This window comes from Pristiophorus japonicus, chromosome 26, assembly GCF_044704955.1.
Source record: "Pristiophorus japonicus isolate sPriJap1 chromosome 26, sPriJap1.hap1, whole genome shotgun sequence".
NCBI classification, from domain to species: Eukaryota; Metazoa; Chordata; class Chondrichthyes; family Pristiophoridae; genus Pristiophorus; species Pristiophorus japonicus.
In genome coordinates this window covers 26,438,453-26,453,605 of record NC_092002.1, presented here as the reverse complement: position 1 = coordinate 26,453,605, position 15,153 = coordinate 26,438,453, and the positions used below count along the sequence as shown (strand labels likewise).

Here is a 15,153-nt window from a genome sequence, read left to right as displayed (position 1 = left end):
CAAAGCTAGTATATCCTTCCTTAAGTAAGGTGACCAAAACTGCACGCAGTACTCCAGGTGTGGCCTCACCAATACCCTATACAGTTGCAGCAGGACCTCCCTGCTTTTGTACTCCATCCCTCTCGCAATGAAGGCCAACATTCCATTCGCCTTCCTGATTACCTGCTTCACCTGCAAACTAACTTTTTGTGATTCATGCACAAGGACCCCCAGATCCCTCTGCACCGCAGCATGTTGTAATTTCTCCCCATTCAAATAATATTCCCTTTTACTGTTTCTTTTTCCAAGGTGGATGACCTCACATTTTCCGACATTGTATTCCATCTGCCAAACCTTAGCCCATTCGCTTAACCTATCTAAATCTCTTTGCAGCCTCTCTGTACCCTCTACACAACCCGCTTTCCGACTAATCTTTGTGTCATCTGCAAATTTTGCAACACTACACTCTGTCCCCTCTTCCAGGTCATCTATGTATATTGTAAACAGTTGTGGTCCCAGCACCGATCCCTGTGGCACACCACTAACCACCGATTTCCAACCCGAAAAGGACCCATTTATCCCGACTCTCTGCTTTCTGTTCGCCAGCCAATTCTCGATCCATGCTAATACATTTCCTCTGACATCACGTACCTTTATCTTCTGCAGTAACCTTTTGTGTGGCACCTTATCGAATGCCTTTTGGAAATCTAAATACACCACATCCATCGGTACACCTTTATCCACCATGCTCGTTATATCCTCAAAGAATTCCAGTAAATTAGTTAAACATGATTTCCCCTTCATGAATCCATGTTGCGTCTGCTTGATTGCACTATTCCTATCTAGATGTCCCGCTATTTCTTCCTTAATGATAGCTTCAAGCGTTTTCCCCACTACAGATGTTAAACTGTTAAAGCAAAGAGTAGGAATAAACAGGTCCTTTTCAGAATGGCAGGCAGTGACTAGTGGGGTACCTCAAGGTTCAATGCTGGGCCCCCAGCTATTTGCAATATATATTAATGATTTAGACGAAGGAATTGAATGTAATATCGCCAAGTTTGCAGTTGACACTAAGCTGGATGGCAGTGTGAGCTAAGAGGCTGCAGGGTGACTGGGACAGGTTAGGTGAGTGGGCAAATGCAGATGCAGTATAATGTGGATAAGTGTGAGGTTATCCACTTTGGTGGCAAAAACAGGAAGGTAGAATATTATCTGAATGGTGATAGATTAGGAAAAGGACCTGGGTGTCATGGTACATCAGTCATTGAAAGTGGGCATGCAGGTACAGCAGGCGGTGAAGAAGGCAAATGGTATGTTGACCTTCATAGCGAGAGGATTTGAGTATAGGAGCAGGGAGGTCTTGCTGCAGTTGTACAGGACCTTGGTGAGGCCACACCTTGAATATTGTGCACAGTTTTGGTCTCCTAATCTGAGGAAGGAATTCTTGCTATTGAGGGAGTGCAGCGAAGGTTCACCAGACTGATTCCTGGGATGGCAGGACTGATATATAAAGAAAGACTGAATCGACTAGACTTATATTCTCTGGAATTTAGAAGAATGAGAGGGGATCTCATAGAAACATATAAAATTCTGATGGGTTTAGACAGGTTAGATGCAGGAAGAATGTTCCCGTTGTTGGGGAAGTCCAGAACCAGGGGTCACAGTCTAAGGATAAGGGACCGAGATGAGGAGAAACTTCTTCACCCAGAGAGTTGTCAAACTCTCTACCGCAGAGCGTTGTTGAGGCCAGTTCGTTAGATATATTCAAAAGGGAGTTAGATGTGGCTCTTACGGCTAAATGGATCAGGGGGTATGGAGAGAAAGCAGGAAAGGGTTACTGAGGTGAATGATCAGCCATGATCTTATTGAATGGTGGTGCAGGCTCGAAAGGCCGAATGGCCTACTCCTGCACCTATTTTCTATGTTTCTATGATTCTCTCCCACTGCTCAGGGTTTGAAGGGAAATTGGATGTTGTGAGACGCTGGCCCCAAATGGAGAGCGCGCTGATTGTCGGCCAGTCCTTCACCGATATCCCACTTACACTCGCCACCTGAGCGATGTTGAAGTACGGACTGATGATCTCAAACATGGTGCACCTTCTCCCCACCATCTCCCCCAAACAAGCTCTCAGCCCCAGGACCCAGCCAGCACCTCTCAGCAGCTTGGACCTACGTTAGTGTGGGGGAGGGGCAGGACCGGGGAGACATCCCACAATTTCTGACACGAGCCCCTGCACGACCCGGGAATGTGGGCACTGGGATCCCAGCCCCTGGCCTCTGGGCTCAGGGGGAAGCTCCTCGATACAGCTGTGCTGGGGCACCACAGAATCATAGAAATTTACCGCACGGAAGGAGGCCATTTCGGCCCATCGTGTCCGCGCCGGCCAACAAAAAGCTACCCAGCCCAATCCCACTTTCCAGCTCTCGGTCCGTAGCCCTGCAGGTTACGGCACTTCAAGGGCACATCCAAGTACTGTTTAAATGTGGTGAGGGTTTCTGCCTCTACCACCCTTTCAGGCAGTGAATTCAACACCCCCACCACCCTCTGGGTGAAGGAATTTTCCCTCATAACTCCTCTAAACCTCACCCCAATTACTTTAAATCTATGCCCCCTGGTTGTTGACCCCTCTGCCAAGAGAAACAGGTCCGTCCTATCCACTCTATCCAAGCCCCTCATCATTTTATACACCTCAATCAGGTCTCCCCTCAGCCTCTGTTCCAAAGACAACAGGCCCAGCCTGTCCAATCTTTGGTGACAATCCCTGGGGAAGTGCAATGGAGGGTGAGCAGCCCCAGAACCAGGAAAGGTGGGGAGAGCGGCGGATCAGCCGCGGGGGACGGGGGGTGGAGGAACGATGCTGACTGAGAACTCCGCAGGACTAGGGTACCGACACACTCCTGTCCCTGCAACGTCGGGGTTGTTGGAGGGAGGGAGGAGGGGAATGGTGGAAGGGAGGGAGGGAGGGGAGGGGAGGGGAGGGAGGGGAGTGGAGGAAGGGAGGAGACGGGAGGGAGGGAGGGAGGGGTGTGGAGGAAGGGAGGGAGGGGAGCGGAGTGAGGGAGGGAAGGAAGGAGGGGAGAGAGGGGAAGGAGGGAAGGAAGGAGGGGAGGGGGGGAGGGAGTGGAGGGGAGGCAGGGAGTGGAGGGGTGGGAGGGAGGGGAGTTGAGGGGAGGAAGGGAGGGGAGTGGAGAGGATGGAGGGAGGGAAGTTGAGGGGAGAGGAGGGAGGAGGGAGGGGAGGGGTGTGGAGAGGAGGGGAGGGGAGGGAGGGAAGGAAGGAGGACTGGCCGATCCAGTCTGGGTGCTGACACTTGCCATGTGTTTGAATGGTGCCCACATTATGCTGGGCTCAGTGGGTAGCACTCTCACCTCTGAGTCAGAAGGTTGTGGGTTCAAGTCCCACTGCACGGACTGAGCACAGAATCCACGCTGACACTCCAGGGCAGTGCAGAGGGAGTCTTTCAGATAAGACGTTAATCTGAGGCCCCATCTGCTCTCTCAGGTGGATGTAAAAGATCTCACGGCACAATTTTGAAGAGCAGGAGAATTCTCCCCGGTGTCCTGGCTAATATTTATCCCTCAATCAACGTCACTAAAACAGATTATCTAGTCATTATCACATTCATTACAACACTGACTACACTTCAATTGGCTGTGAAACACTTGACACGTCCTGAGGTCATGAAAGGCGCTATATAAATGCAAGTCTTTATTTCTTTGAGCTGACACTGCACAGACCCTGCTGAGAAAGGGAGGGTCCCACTGATCAACTGCCAACACAGAGAAAGGTCAAGGCACCCAAAGCATCGTAGCTCGCAGGGGCTTACCCCCCCCAAGTGTGGCCTCAGAGTATCGAACCCCCAAACCCTCACTTGTTCAGTGGGCACAGTATTGTAACTGGCTCAAACAAACACCAATCTGTTCACTATCCAACGGACTAAATAGGAACAAATTAAATCGAGCTCAAGATACAAAGGGCAGGGGAAGGTGAGCAATCAGCTGCCTCCATTATCAGCATAAAGCTTCCATTCACAACTCAGCAAGTTCAAGAAGCAAGATTGTGCATTAGCTCCTCCCACAAGCTCAGTAACACACATGTCGCTGACATCCCGGACTGGGGCTTGAACCCACCACCATATGACTCCGAGGGCAGAGGCATTGGCGGACCGGGAGCCAATGTCGGTGAGCGAGCACGGGGGGGTGTTGGGTGAGCAGGGCTTGGTGCCAGTTAGGTCACGTGCAGCCGAGTTTGGTATTTACAGTTACTGTGAGATCGGGGCATTCTAGGCGTTGGGAGTTTTATCGCTGCTGGTGGAACTGCAATACCCACGATGCACCCCGTAACCAGGCAGGACAAAAACTGTAAGATGATGAGCAGCAGAAGGTCGAAGGTCAGCATTGAACACCGGACGGTTCTGGGTTTGCTTGTGCTTTGGCACGACTGTCTGGTGTGTTACTGAGTTCAGTCTCGAGCTGGAGCAGGGTATTTTTAGAAACATAGAATCTAACAGCACAGCAGGAGGCCATTCGGCCCATCATGCCTGTGCCGGCCCTGTGAGAGAGCGATCCAATCAGTCCCACACCCCGCTCTTTCCCCACAGCCCCGCAGCATTTTCCTTTTCAAGTATTTATCCAATTCCTTTCTGAGAGTTACTGTTGAATCTGCTCCCACCTGAGAGTCCCTGGCCCAAGACCGCCCTAAGTGGAGGAAGTGCATCCGGGAGGGCGCTGAGCACCTCGAGTCTCGTCGCTGAGAGCATGCAGAAAGCAAGCGCAGGCAGCGGAAAGAGCATGCGGCAAACCTGTCCCACCCTCCCCTTCCCTCAACGACTATCTGTCCCACCTGTGACAGAGACTGAAAACTCACTTTTAGAGGGACTGCCTATGATGATGATGATTTAGAAAGGTTTAGAATAACTTCCTTACTCCTCTACTCTATTAATAAGCTTTTTTAACAGCATTCTCAGCTTCACCTTCAAAGACTTGTGTCCACAGCCCCCAGGACTCTCTGTTCCTGCACCTCTTTTAAAATTCTACCATTTTGTTTATATGGGCTCTCCTCATTCTTCCTACCAAAACGAATCATTTCACACTTAGAATCATAGAGATTTACAGCATGAAAGGAGTCCATTCGGCCCATCGTGTCCACGCCGGCCAACAAAAAGCTATTCCGCTTCATCCCACTTTCCAGCTTTTGGTCCGTAGCCCTACAGGTTACGGCACTTCAAGTGCACATCCAAGTGCTTTTTAAATGTGGTGAGGGTTTATGCCACTACCACCCTCTCAGGCCGTGAGTTCCAGACCTCCACCATCATCATCATCATAGGCAGTCCCTTGGAATCGAGGAACACTTACTTCCACTCCTGAAGTGAGTCCTTAGGTGGCTGAACAGTCCAATACGAGAGCCACAGTCTCTGTCACAGGAGCGACAGATAGTCGTTGAGGGAAAGGAAAGGGTGGGACAGGTTTGCCGCACGCTCTTTCCGCTGCCTGTGCTTGGTTTCTGCACGCTCTCAGCGTTGAGACTCGAGGTGCTCAGCGCCCTCCCGGATGCACTTCCTCCACTTAGGGCAATCTTGGGCCAGGAACCCACAGGTATCGGTGGGGATGTTGCACTTTATCAGGGAGGCTTTGAGGGTGTCCGCTGCCCACCTTTGGCTCGTTTGCCGTGAAGGAGCTCCAGGTAGAGCACTTGCTTTGGGAGTCTCGCGTCTGGCATACGGACTACGTGGCCTGCTCAGCAGAGCTGATCGAGTGTGGTCAGTGCTTCAATGCTGGGGATGTTAGCCTGAATGAGGACGCTGATGTTGGTGCATCTGACCTCCCAGGGGATTTGTAGGATCTTGCAGAGACATCGTTGGTGATATTTCTCCAGCAACTTGAGGTGTCTACTGTACATGGTCCATGTCTCTGAGCCATACAGGAGGGCGGGTATTACTACAGCTCTGTAGACCAAGAGCTGGGTGGTAGATTTGAGGTCCTGGTCTTCGAACACTCTTTTCCTCAGGTGGCCGAAGGCTGCACTGGCGCACTGGAGGCGGTGTTGGATCTCGTCGTCGATGCCTGCTCTTGTTGATAGGAGGCTCCCGAGATATGGGAAGTGGTCCACGGTGTCCAGGGCCACGCCGTGGATCTTGATGACGGGGGGGCAGTGCTGTGTGGTGGGGTCAGGTTGGTGGAGGACCTTTGTCTTACGGATGTTTAGTGTAAGGCCCATGTTTGAAAGAATTTCCCCTCAAATCCGCTCTAAAACTCCTACCAATTACTTTAAATCGATGCCCCCTGGTTGTTGACCCCTATGCCAAGGGAAACAGCTCCTTCCTATCCACTCTATCCAGGCCCCTCATAATTTTATACACCTCAATCAGGTCTCCCCTCAGCCTCCTCTGTTCCAAAGAAAACAACCTAGCCTATCCAATCTTTCCTCCAAAATTCTCCAGCCCAGGCAACATCCTGGTGTCTGCCCATCTCACCAGTCTGTGTCTGCCCTCCTGAAGTCTATTACTATCCTCCTCACCCTTTACATTTCCAATTTTCATTTCACCGGCAGATTTTGAAATGATTCCCTGTCTACCCAGGTCATGAATATATCCAGAAGGCCACTGACCTGGGCCAGTGTGTGTGGGCTGGGCCCGATAGACAATGGTGCAGGTCAGTCCACAGAGCTGCACCCAGGGTGGCTTCACATCGATTCCACACATCTTTCCCCAGTATCGAAACACAGCCCAGCCAACGGCAAGGTGGGAAAACCAATAAACTACCTTAAACAAATACTGCAAAGAAAACACTTCTAATGCAACTCACGGGGAAATAGAGGGATGGAGAGAGAACGACGAGATTATTTGCATTCTAGCGAGACGTGTAAAATGTCAGGGAATATAGACAGAGCGGTCGGTGAGACTCGGTGTTTTCAGTGTCTGTCGGGGCAATATTTGTCTGTGTAATGTATCTCTTCAGGAAACTTACTGTAAAATATACAGAACCCCAGATTTACTCACAGAATCACAGATTTATTCATAGAACCCCCTTTTATTAACAGAACCCCAGATTTACCAGAGAAGCCCAGGTATAGCCACAGAACCCCAGTTACTCACAGAAGGTGCTTAAAACCCGGGACCTTTACGATGCAGCCTCCAAGGACAGGGCAGTCTGGAAATCTGGAAGCCTCTCCCTGCAAAGGCTGCGGATTCTGGGGGGGGGGGGGGGGGCAATGGAAGTTTTTGAGGCTGGGGGAGGGTATCCGGCAATCGGGAGCACAGGTGGAGAAACGGGGCTGGGATACAGGCTGGAGGGTGAATGGCCTAGTGATGTTGCTCACCGCGACCGATCCCCATCTCAAACAGCGGCTCCTGCTTAAATACACCGTATCCCGGTTAATGCACCCAATCCCGGGATAATGCACCCAATCCCGCTTTAATGCACCGTATGCCGGTTAATGCACCCAATCCCGGGATAATGCACCCCAATCCCGGGATAATGCACCCAATCCCGCTTTAATGCACCGTATCCCGGTTAATGCACCCCAATCCCGGGATAATGCACCCCAATCCCGCTTTAATGCACCGTATCCCGGTTAATGCACCCCAATCCCGGGATAATGCACCCCAATCCCGCTTTAATGCACCGTATCCCGGTTAATGCACCCCAATCCCGGGATAATGCACCCCAATCCCGCTTTAATGCACCGTATCCCGGTTAATGCACCCCAATCCCGGGATAATGCACCCCAATCCCGCTTTAATGCACCGTATCCCGGGTGAATGCACCGATCTGCGGTCCAGTAACCGGGTCCTAAGTCGACCACACCGAGCCCCCGCGCAATGCACCGAAAGCCGCGGCTTTGAAGCGATTACTCACCGGGAGCGGGCAGGCCGGGCCTCGGGCAGCGGCTGAGCAGCGACAGAGATCAGGGACAGAGGCACCGGGAGCCGGGCTGCAGCCACTCGCTCAGATCCTGAGACACAGAGACACGCCTCCCCGCATCAGCACCGGGAGCGCAGGCTGGGAATAGGGAGTCACAGGGAGTGAGTGAAACAGAGGGTGAGAGATATAGGGAGTGGGAATTATAGGGAGTGAGAGTCACAGGGAGTGGGAATTATAGGGAGTGAGTGAAACAGAGGGTGAGAGATATAGGGAGTGGGAATTATAGGGAGTGAGAGTCACAGGGAGTGGGAATTATAGGGAGTGAGAGTCACAGGGAGTGGGAATTATAGGGAGTGAGTGAAACAGAGGGTGAGAGATACAGGGAGTGGGAATTATAGGGAGTGAGTGAAACAGGGAGTGGGAATTATAGGGAGTGAGTGAAACAGGGAGTGAGAGATACAGGAAGTGGGAATAATAGGGAGTGAGTGAAACAGGGAGTGAGAGATACAGGAAGTGGGAATTATAGGGAGTGAGTGAAACAGGGAGTGAGAGATACAGGAAGTGGGAATTATAGGGAGTGAATGAAACAGGGAGTGGGAATTATAGGGAGTGAGTGAAACAGGGAGTGAGTGAAACAGGGAGTGGGAATTATAGGGAGTGAGTGAAACAGGGAGTGGGAATTATAGGGAGTGAGTGAAACAGGGAGTGAGTGAAACAGGGAGTGGGAATTATAGGGAATGAGTGAAACAGGGAGTGGGAATTATAGGGAGTGAGAGATACAGGGAGTAAGAGTAACAAATATTTTGTATCGGTCTTCACGGTAGAAGATACCAAAAACATCCCACTAGTGGATAATCAAGGGGCGATAGGGAGGGAGGAACTAAATACAATCACTATCACTAATGAACTCGGTAAAATAATGGGACTAAAGGCAGACAAGTCCCCTGGACCTGATGCCTTACATCCTAGGGTCTTAAGAGAAGTGGCTGCAGAGATAGTGGATGCATTGGTTGTAATTTACCAAAATTCCCTGGATTCTGAGGCAGTCCCAGCGGATTGGAAAACCGCAAATGTAACGGCCCTATTGAAAAAAGGAGGCAGACAAAAAGCAGGAAACTATAGACCAGTTAGCCTAACATCTGTGGTTGGGAAAATGTTGGAGTCCATTATTAAGGAAGCAGTAGTGGGACATTTGGAAAAGCATGATTCAATCCAGCAGAGTCAGCATGGTTTTATGAAAGGGAAATCATGTTTGACAAATTTGCTGGAGTTCTTTGAGGATGTAATGAGCAGGGTGGGTAAAGGGGAACCAGTGGATGTGGTGTTTTGGGATTTCCAGAAGGCATTCGATAAAGTGCCAAGTAAGAGGTTACTGCATAAGATAAAAGCTCACAGGATTGGGGGTAATATGGATAGTATGGATAGAGGATTGGCTAAGTAACAGAAGACAGAGAGTCGGGATAAATGGTTCATTTATGCTCTGGTATTCGCTGCCCTAGTGGAGGCTGGGTCATTGAATATGTTTAAGAACATAAGAAATAGGAGCAGGAGTCAGCCATACAGCCCCTCGAGCCTGCTCCGTCATTTAATAAGGTCATGGCTGATCCGATCGTGGACTGAGCGCCACTTCCCTGCCCGCTCCCCATAACCCCTTATCCCCTTATCGCTCAAAAATCTGTCTATCTCTGTCTTGAATATATTCAGTGACCCAGTCTCCACAGCTCTCTGGGGCAGAGAATTCCACAGATTTACAACCCTCTGAGAGAAGAAATTTCTCCTCATCTCAGTTTTAAATGGGCGGCCCCTTATTCTGAGACTTAGTCCCTTGGTTTTAGTTTCCCCTATGAATGGAAATAGCTTCTCTACATCCACCTTATAAGTTAATAAGATCATCTCTCATTCTTCTGAACTCAAATATGTATAGGCCCAACCTAATCAACCTATTCTCATAAGTCAATCCCCTCATCTCCAGAATCAACCGAGTGAGTCTTCTCTGATCAGCCTCCAACGCAAGTATATCCTTCTTTAAATACGGAGACCAAAACTGTACGCAGTACTCCAGGTGTAGCTTCATCAATACCCTGTACAGTTGTAGCAGGATTTCTCTGCTTTTATACTCTATCCCCCTTGCAATAAAGACCAACATTCCATTTGCCTTCCTGATCACTTGCTGTACCTGCATACTAACTTTTTGTGTTTCATGCACAAGGAACCCCAGGTCCCTCTGTACTGCAGCACTTTGCAATTTTTCTCCATTTAAATTATAATTTGCTTTTCTATTATTTCTGCCAAAGTGGATAATCTCACATTTTCCCACATTATACTCCATCTGCCAAATGTTTGCCCACTCACTTAGCCTGTCTATATCCCTTTGCAGATTTTTTGTGTCCTCCTCACAATTTGCTTTCCCACCCATCTTTGTATCTTCAGCAAACTTGGCTACATTACACTCGGTCCCTTCATCCAAGTCATTAATATAGATTGTAAATAGTTGAGGCTCCAGCACGATCCCTGTGGCACCCCACTAGTCACTGTTTGCCAACCGGAAAATGACCCATTTATCTCGACTCTGTTTTCTGTTAGTTAGACAATCCTCTATACATACGAATATATTACCCCTAACCCTGTGAGCTTTTATCTTGTGCAGTAACCTTTTATGTGGCACCTTATCAAATGCCTTCTTGAAATCCAAATACACCACATCCACTAGTTCCCCCTTGTCCATTCTGCTTGTTACATCCTCAAAGAACTCCAGCAAATTTGTCGAACATGATTTCCCTTTCATAAAACCATGCTGACTCTGCTTGATTGAATCATGCTTTTCCAAATGTCCCGCTACTGCTTCCTTAATAATGGACTCCAATATTTTCCCAATGACAGATGTTAGGCTAACTGGTCTATAGTTTCCTGCTTTTTGCCTGCCTCCTTTTTTAAGGCGTGGATAGACAGATCTTTGAGCGAAAAGGGAGTAAAGGGTATTGGGGAGGAGGCGGGGAAGCGGAGTTGAGTCCATGATCAGATCTTATTGAATGGCGGAGCAGGCTCGAGGGGCCAAAATCATCTACTCCTGCTCCTATTTCTTATGTTCTATCAGGGACTGGGAATCACACGGAGTGAGAGTCACAGGGAGTGAGAGTTACAGGGAGTGAGAGAAACAGGGAGTGAGAGAAACAGGGAGTGAGAGTTACAGGGAGTGAGAGTTACAGGGAGTGAGAGAAACAGGGAGTGAGAGTTACAGGGAATGAGAGTAACAGGGAGTGAGGGTCACAGGGAGTGACAGAAACAGGGAGTGAGGGTCACAGGGAGTGACAGAAACAGGGAGTGAGGGTCACAGGGAGTGAGAGTCACAGAGAGTGAGGGTCACAGGGAGTGAGAGTTACACAGGGAGTGAGAGTCACAGGGAGTGAGAGTAACAGGGAGTGAGAGTCACTGGGAGTGAGGGTCACAGAGAGTGAGAGTAACAGGGAGTGAGAGTCACAGGGAGTGAGGGTCACAGGGAGTGAGAGAAACAGGGAGTGAGAGAAACAGGGAGTGAGAGTCACAGGGAGTGAGAGAAACAGGGAGTGAGAGTCACAGAGAGTGAGGGTTACAGAGAGTGAGGGTCACAGGGAGAGAGAGTCACAGGGAGTGAGAGTCACAGAGAGTGAGGGTCACAGAGAGTGAGGGTCACAGGGAGTGAGAGTTACACAGGGAGTGAGAGTCATAGGGAGTGAGAGAAGCAGGGAGTGAGAATCACAGGGAGTAAGAGAAACTGGGAGTGAGGGTCACAGGGAGTGACAGAAACAGGGAGTGAGGGTCACAGGGAATGAGAGTCACAGAGAGTGAGGGTCACAGGGAGTGAGAGTAACAGGGAGTGAGAGTCACAGGGAGTGAGGGTCACAGGGAGTGAGAGTTATACAGGGAGTGAGAGTAACAGGGAGTGAAAGTCACAGGGAGTGAGAGAAACAGGGAGTGAGGGTCACAGGGAGTGAGGGTCACAGGGAGTGATAGTCACAGGGAATGAGAGTCACAGAAAGTGAGGGTCACAGGGAGTGAGAGTTACACAGGGAGTGAGAGAAACAGGGAGTGAGGGTCACAGGGAGTGAGAGAAACAGGGAGTGAGGGTCACAGGGAGTGAGGGTCACAGGGAGTGAGAGTCACAGAAAGTGAGGGTCACAGGGAGTAGTGAGAGAAACAGGGAGTGAGAGAAACAGGGAGTGAGGGTCACAGGGAGTGAGGGTCAAAGGGAGTGATAGTCACAGGGAGTGAGAGAAACAGGGAGTGAGGGTTGTCATGTATGTAACCTTTATGTAACAACACTGCAATACTGTATATATGTAAGAAATGCACACCTTGACCACAGGGGGTGAACTTGTGGGAGACACCCCTCACCTGGTCATTCAGGTATATAAAGGGAGGTCCCACGCAGGGTCGGCACTTCTTGGTCCTGTAAATAAAGGTACAGGTCACAGAGTGATCTTGCCCATAGAATGTGCCTCGTGTGGATTTGTGGTATTGTATAAGGACTTTACATTGGCGACGAGAAACGGGAATCAATGACCTACGAGAATAGCCACCGGCAGCACAGATGAACGGTACTGTGTTGGTGAGGACTGGGACGATTTCATTGAGAGGCTCCAGCAGAGTTTTGTCACGAAGGACTGGCTGGGAGATGCAGCGGCCGACAAGCGAAGGGCTCATCTGCTGACCAGCTGTGGACCTAAGACTTACGCGCTCATGAATGACCTGCTAGCACCCGAGAAGCCGGCGGACAAAACCTTTGAAGAGCTCAGCAAACTAATCGGTGAGCACCTCAAACCGGCGAGCAGTGTACACATGGCCCGACACAGATTCTATGCACACCGACGTCGGGGAGGACAGAGTATACCGGATTTCGTTGCGGACTTCCGGCGCTTGGCCTGCCTCTGTAAGTTCACAGACGCCTGCAGGGGGGAGATGCTAAGGGATTTCTTTATTGAGGGTGTCATGTATCTCACATTACTGTACATAACTGTATCTTACCATGCTATACATGACTGTAACTAATTATGACCTGTAACCACAAGCATACCTTATCACCAGGGGTGCACTTGCAGGAGACACTGCATACCTGTTCCACACAGGTATATAAAGACAGATCTCACGCAAGTGTGGCATTCGAGAACTGTGTAATAAAGGTGCAGGTACTGAGTGACCTTGACTTCAGTATGTGCCTTGTGTGAATCTGTACTGCAGGGACAGGACTTTACAGTGGCGACGAGCTACGGGGATTACAGAATCCACAGAATGGCGACCAACGGCTCAGATGAAAAATACAACACTGGAGATAATTGGGAGGACTTCATAGAAAGGCTCCAGCAAAGCTTTGTAACCAAAGACTGGTTAGGCGATGATAAGGCAGACAAGAGAAGAGCCCATCTCTTGACCAGCTATGGCTCGAAAACATACGCCTTAATGAAGGATCTGCTGGCACCCGAGAAACCAGCAAGCAAGTCGTTTGAAGAGTTGAGCACACTGGTAAGAGACCACCTGAAGCCAGCGAGCAGCCAGACATAGGTTCTACAACCTATGTGTGGGCCAGAGCATACCTGACTTTGTGGCGGAACCTCGGAGGCTGGCTAGTGTATGTGAGTTCTCCGATGAACTGAGGAGAGAAGTACTGAGAGACTTTTTTATTGAAGGAATAGGCCACGCAGGCATATTCTGAAAGTTCATAGAGACCAAGAACTTGACCCTAGAGGCAGCAGCACTGGTTGCACAGACATTCTTGGCAGGAGAGGAAGAAACGAGGTTGATTTACACTGCGGGTATGACAACTAATGAAACATCAGAACAAGGGGATCACAGCGTGAAATAAGCCGCTACACCCACACACAGACAAAGACAGGAGAGCAGGCCTTCAACAGCAGGCAGTGGCGCCAGAAGCCATCAAGGGCCACATGAACGGCCATTCACAACTCATCAACCCACAATGCGAGTAATCAACTACAAACTGAGAGAAGCTCAAGAGAGATCAGCCAGACGCAGCTCATCCTTTGGAAACAATGGAAGCGGTCTGTGCTGGAGATGTGGGGGAAGGCACTCATCAAGGGGGTGTCGATTTCAGCATGCCATTTGCAGAAACTGCAACTATACAGGGCATCTGGCCCGCATGTGCAGAAAAACAGCAGCTCGGCTGGTATACGAAACGGAAGGGTCAGAAAATGGACCAGAAGACGGTGGGGACAGTGCCCGGGACACCGAGGTACAGCGGGTCAACACGATCAATGGCCACTGCTCTTACAACAAGACACCTCCAATAATGATGAGGGTCCTACTCAACGGGATACCCGTCAACATGGAGCTGGATACGGGAGCGAGCCAATCTCTCATGAGCGCTCAACAATTTGAACAGCTGTGGCCGCACAAAAGCAACAGACCAAAACTCACAAGGGTCGACACCAAACTAAGGACCTATACCAAAGAAATCGTCCCAGTCCTTGGCAGCGCCATGCTCTCAGTCACACACAAAGGGACAGTGAACCAACTTCCCCTGTGGATTGTCCCCGGAGATCTCCCAGCACTGTTGGGGAGAAGCTGGCTGGCAAAACCAAACTGGAGCTAGGATGATGTTCATGCCATGTCGTCAGAGGAACGGACCTCCTCAACAGTTCTAAGTCGATTGGAACATCTCTTTCAGCCAGGTGTGGGCACCTTCAAAGGGGTTAAAGTCAAAATCTACATCACACAGAATGCTAGACCTGTCCATCACAAGGCCAGAGCTGTACCCTATGTGATGAGGGAAAAGATTGAACACGAACTAGACAGGCTTCTGCGGGAAGGCACCATCTCACCCGTGGAATTTAGCGACTGGGCAAGTCCCATCGTCCCAGTCATGAAGCCTGATGGATCCGTACGAATCTGTGGGGACTACAAATCTACCATAAACAGAGTCTCCCTACAGGACCAATACCCGCTGCCCAGAGCGGAGGACTTATTTGCCACATTGGCTGGAGGAAAACTTTTCTCGAAACTAGATCTCACATCTGCGTATATGACGCAAGAACTGACTGAAGAGTCTAAGCTACTCACCACCATCAACACACATCGAGGCCTTTTCATGTACAATCAATGCCCATTCGGCATCAGGTCGGCAGCTGCTATATTCCAGCGCAACATGGAGAGTCTGCTCAAGTCCATCCCGGGGACGGTTGTATTTCAAGACGACATACTTATCACGGGCAGGGACACCGACTCCCATCTCCGTAATTTGGAGGAAGTACTCAGTCGATTGGATCGGGTAGGCCTAAGAGTTAAGAAATCCAAGTGTCTGTTTCTCGCGCCTGAGGTTGA

At 49.9% G+C, this 15,153-nt stretch overlaps 1 protein-coding gene across 1 annotated transcript in view; it reads right to left on the bottom strand.

Moving 5' to 3' along the window:
- Window positions 1-7,854, bottom strand: part of LOC139239112 (spectrin beta chain, non-erythrocytic 1-like) — a 563,409-nt gene extending 555,555 nt beyond the window's left edge. Inside the window, exon 1 of the mRNA XM_070867634.1 lies at window positions 7,837-7,854. The gene's annotated coding sequence lies outside the window, so the exon portion shown is untranslated. The remainder of the gene's footprint in view (window positions 1-7,836) is intronic.
- Between the last annotated feature and the right edge of the window lie 7,299 nt (window positions 7,855-15,153).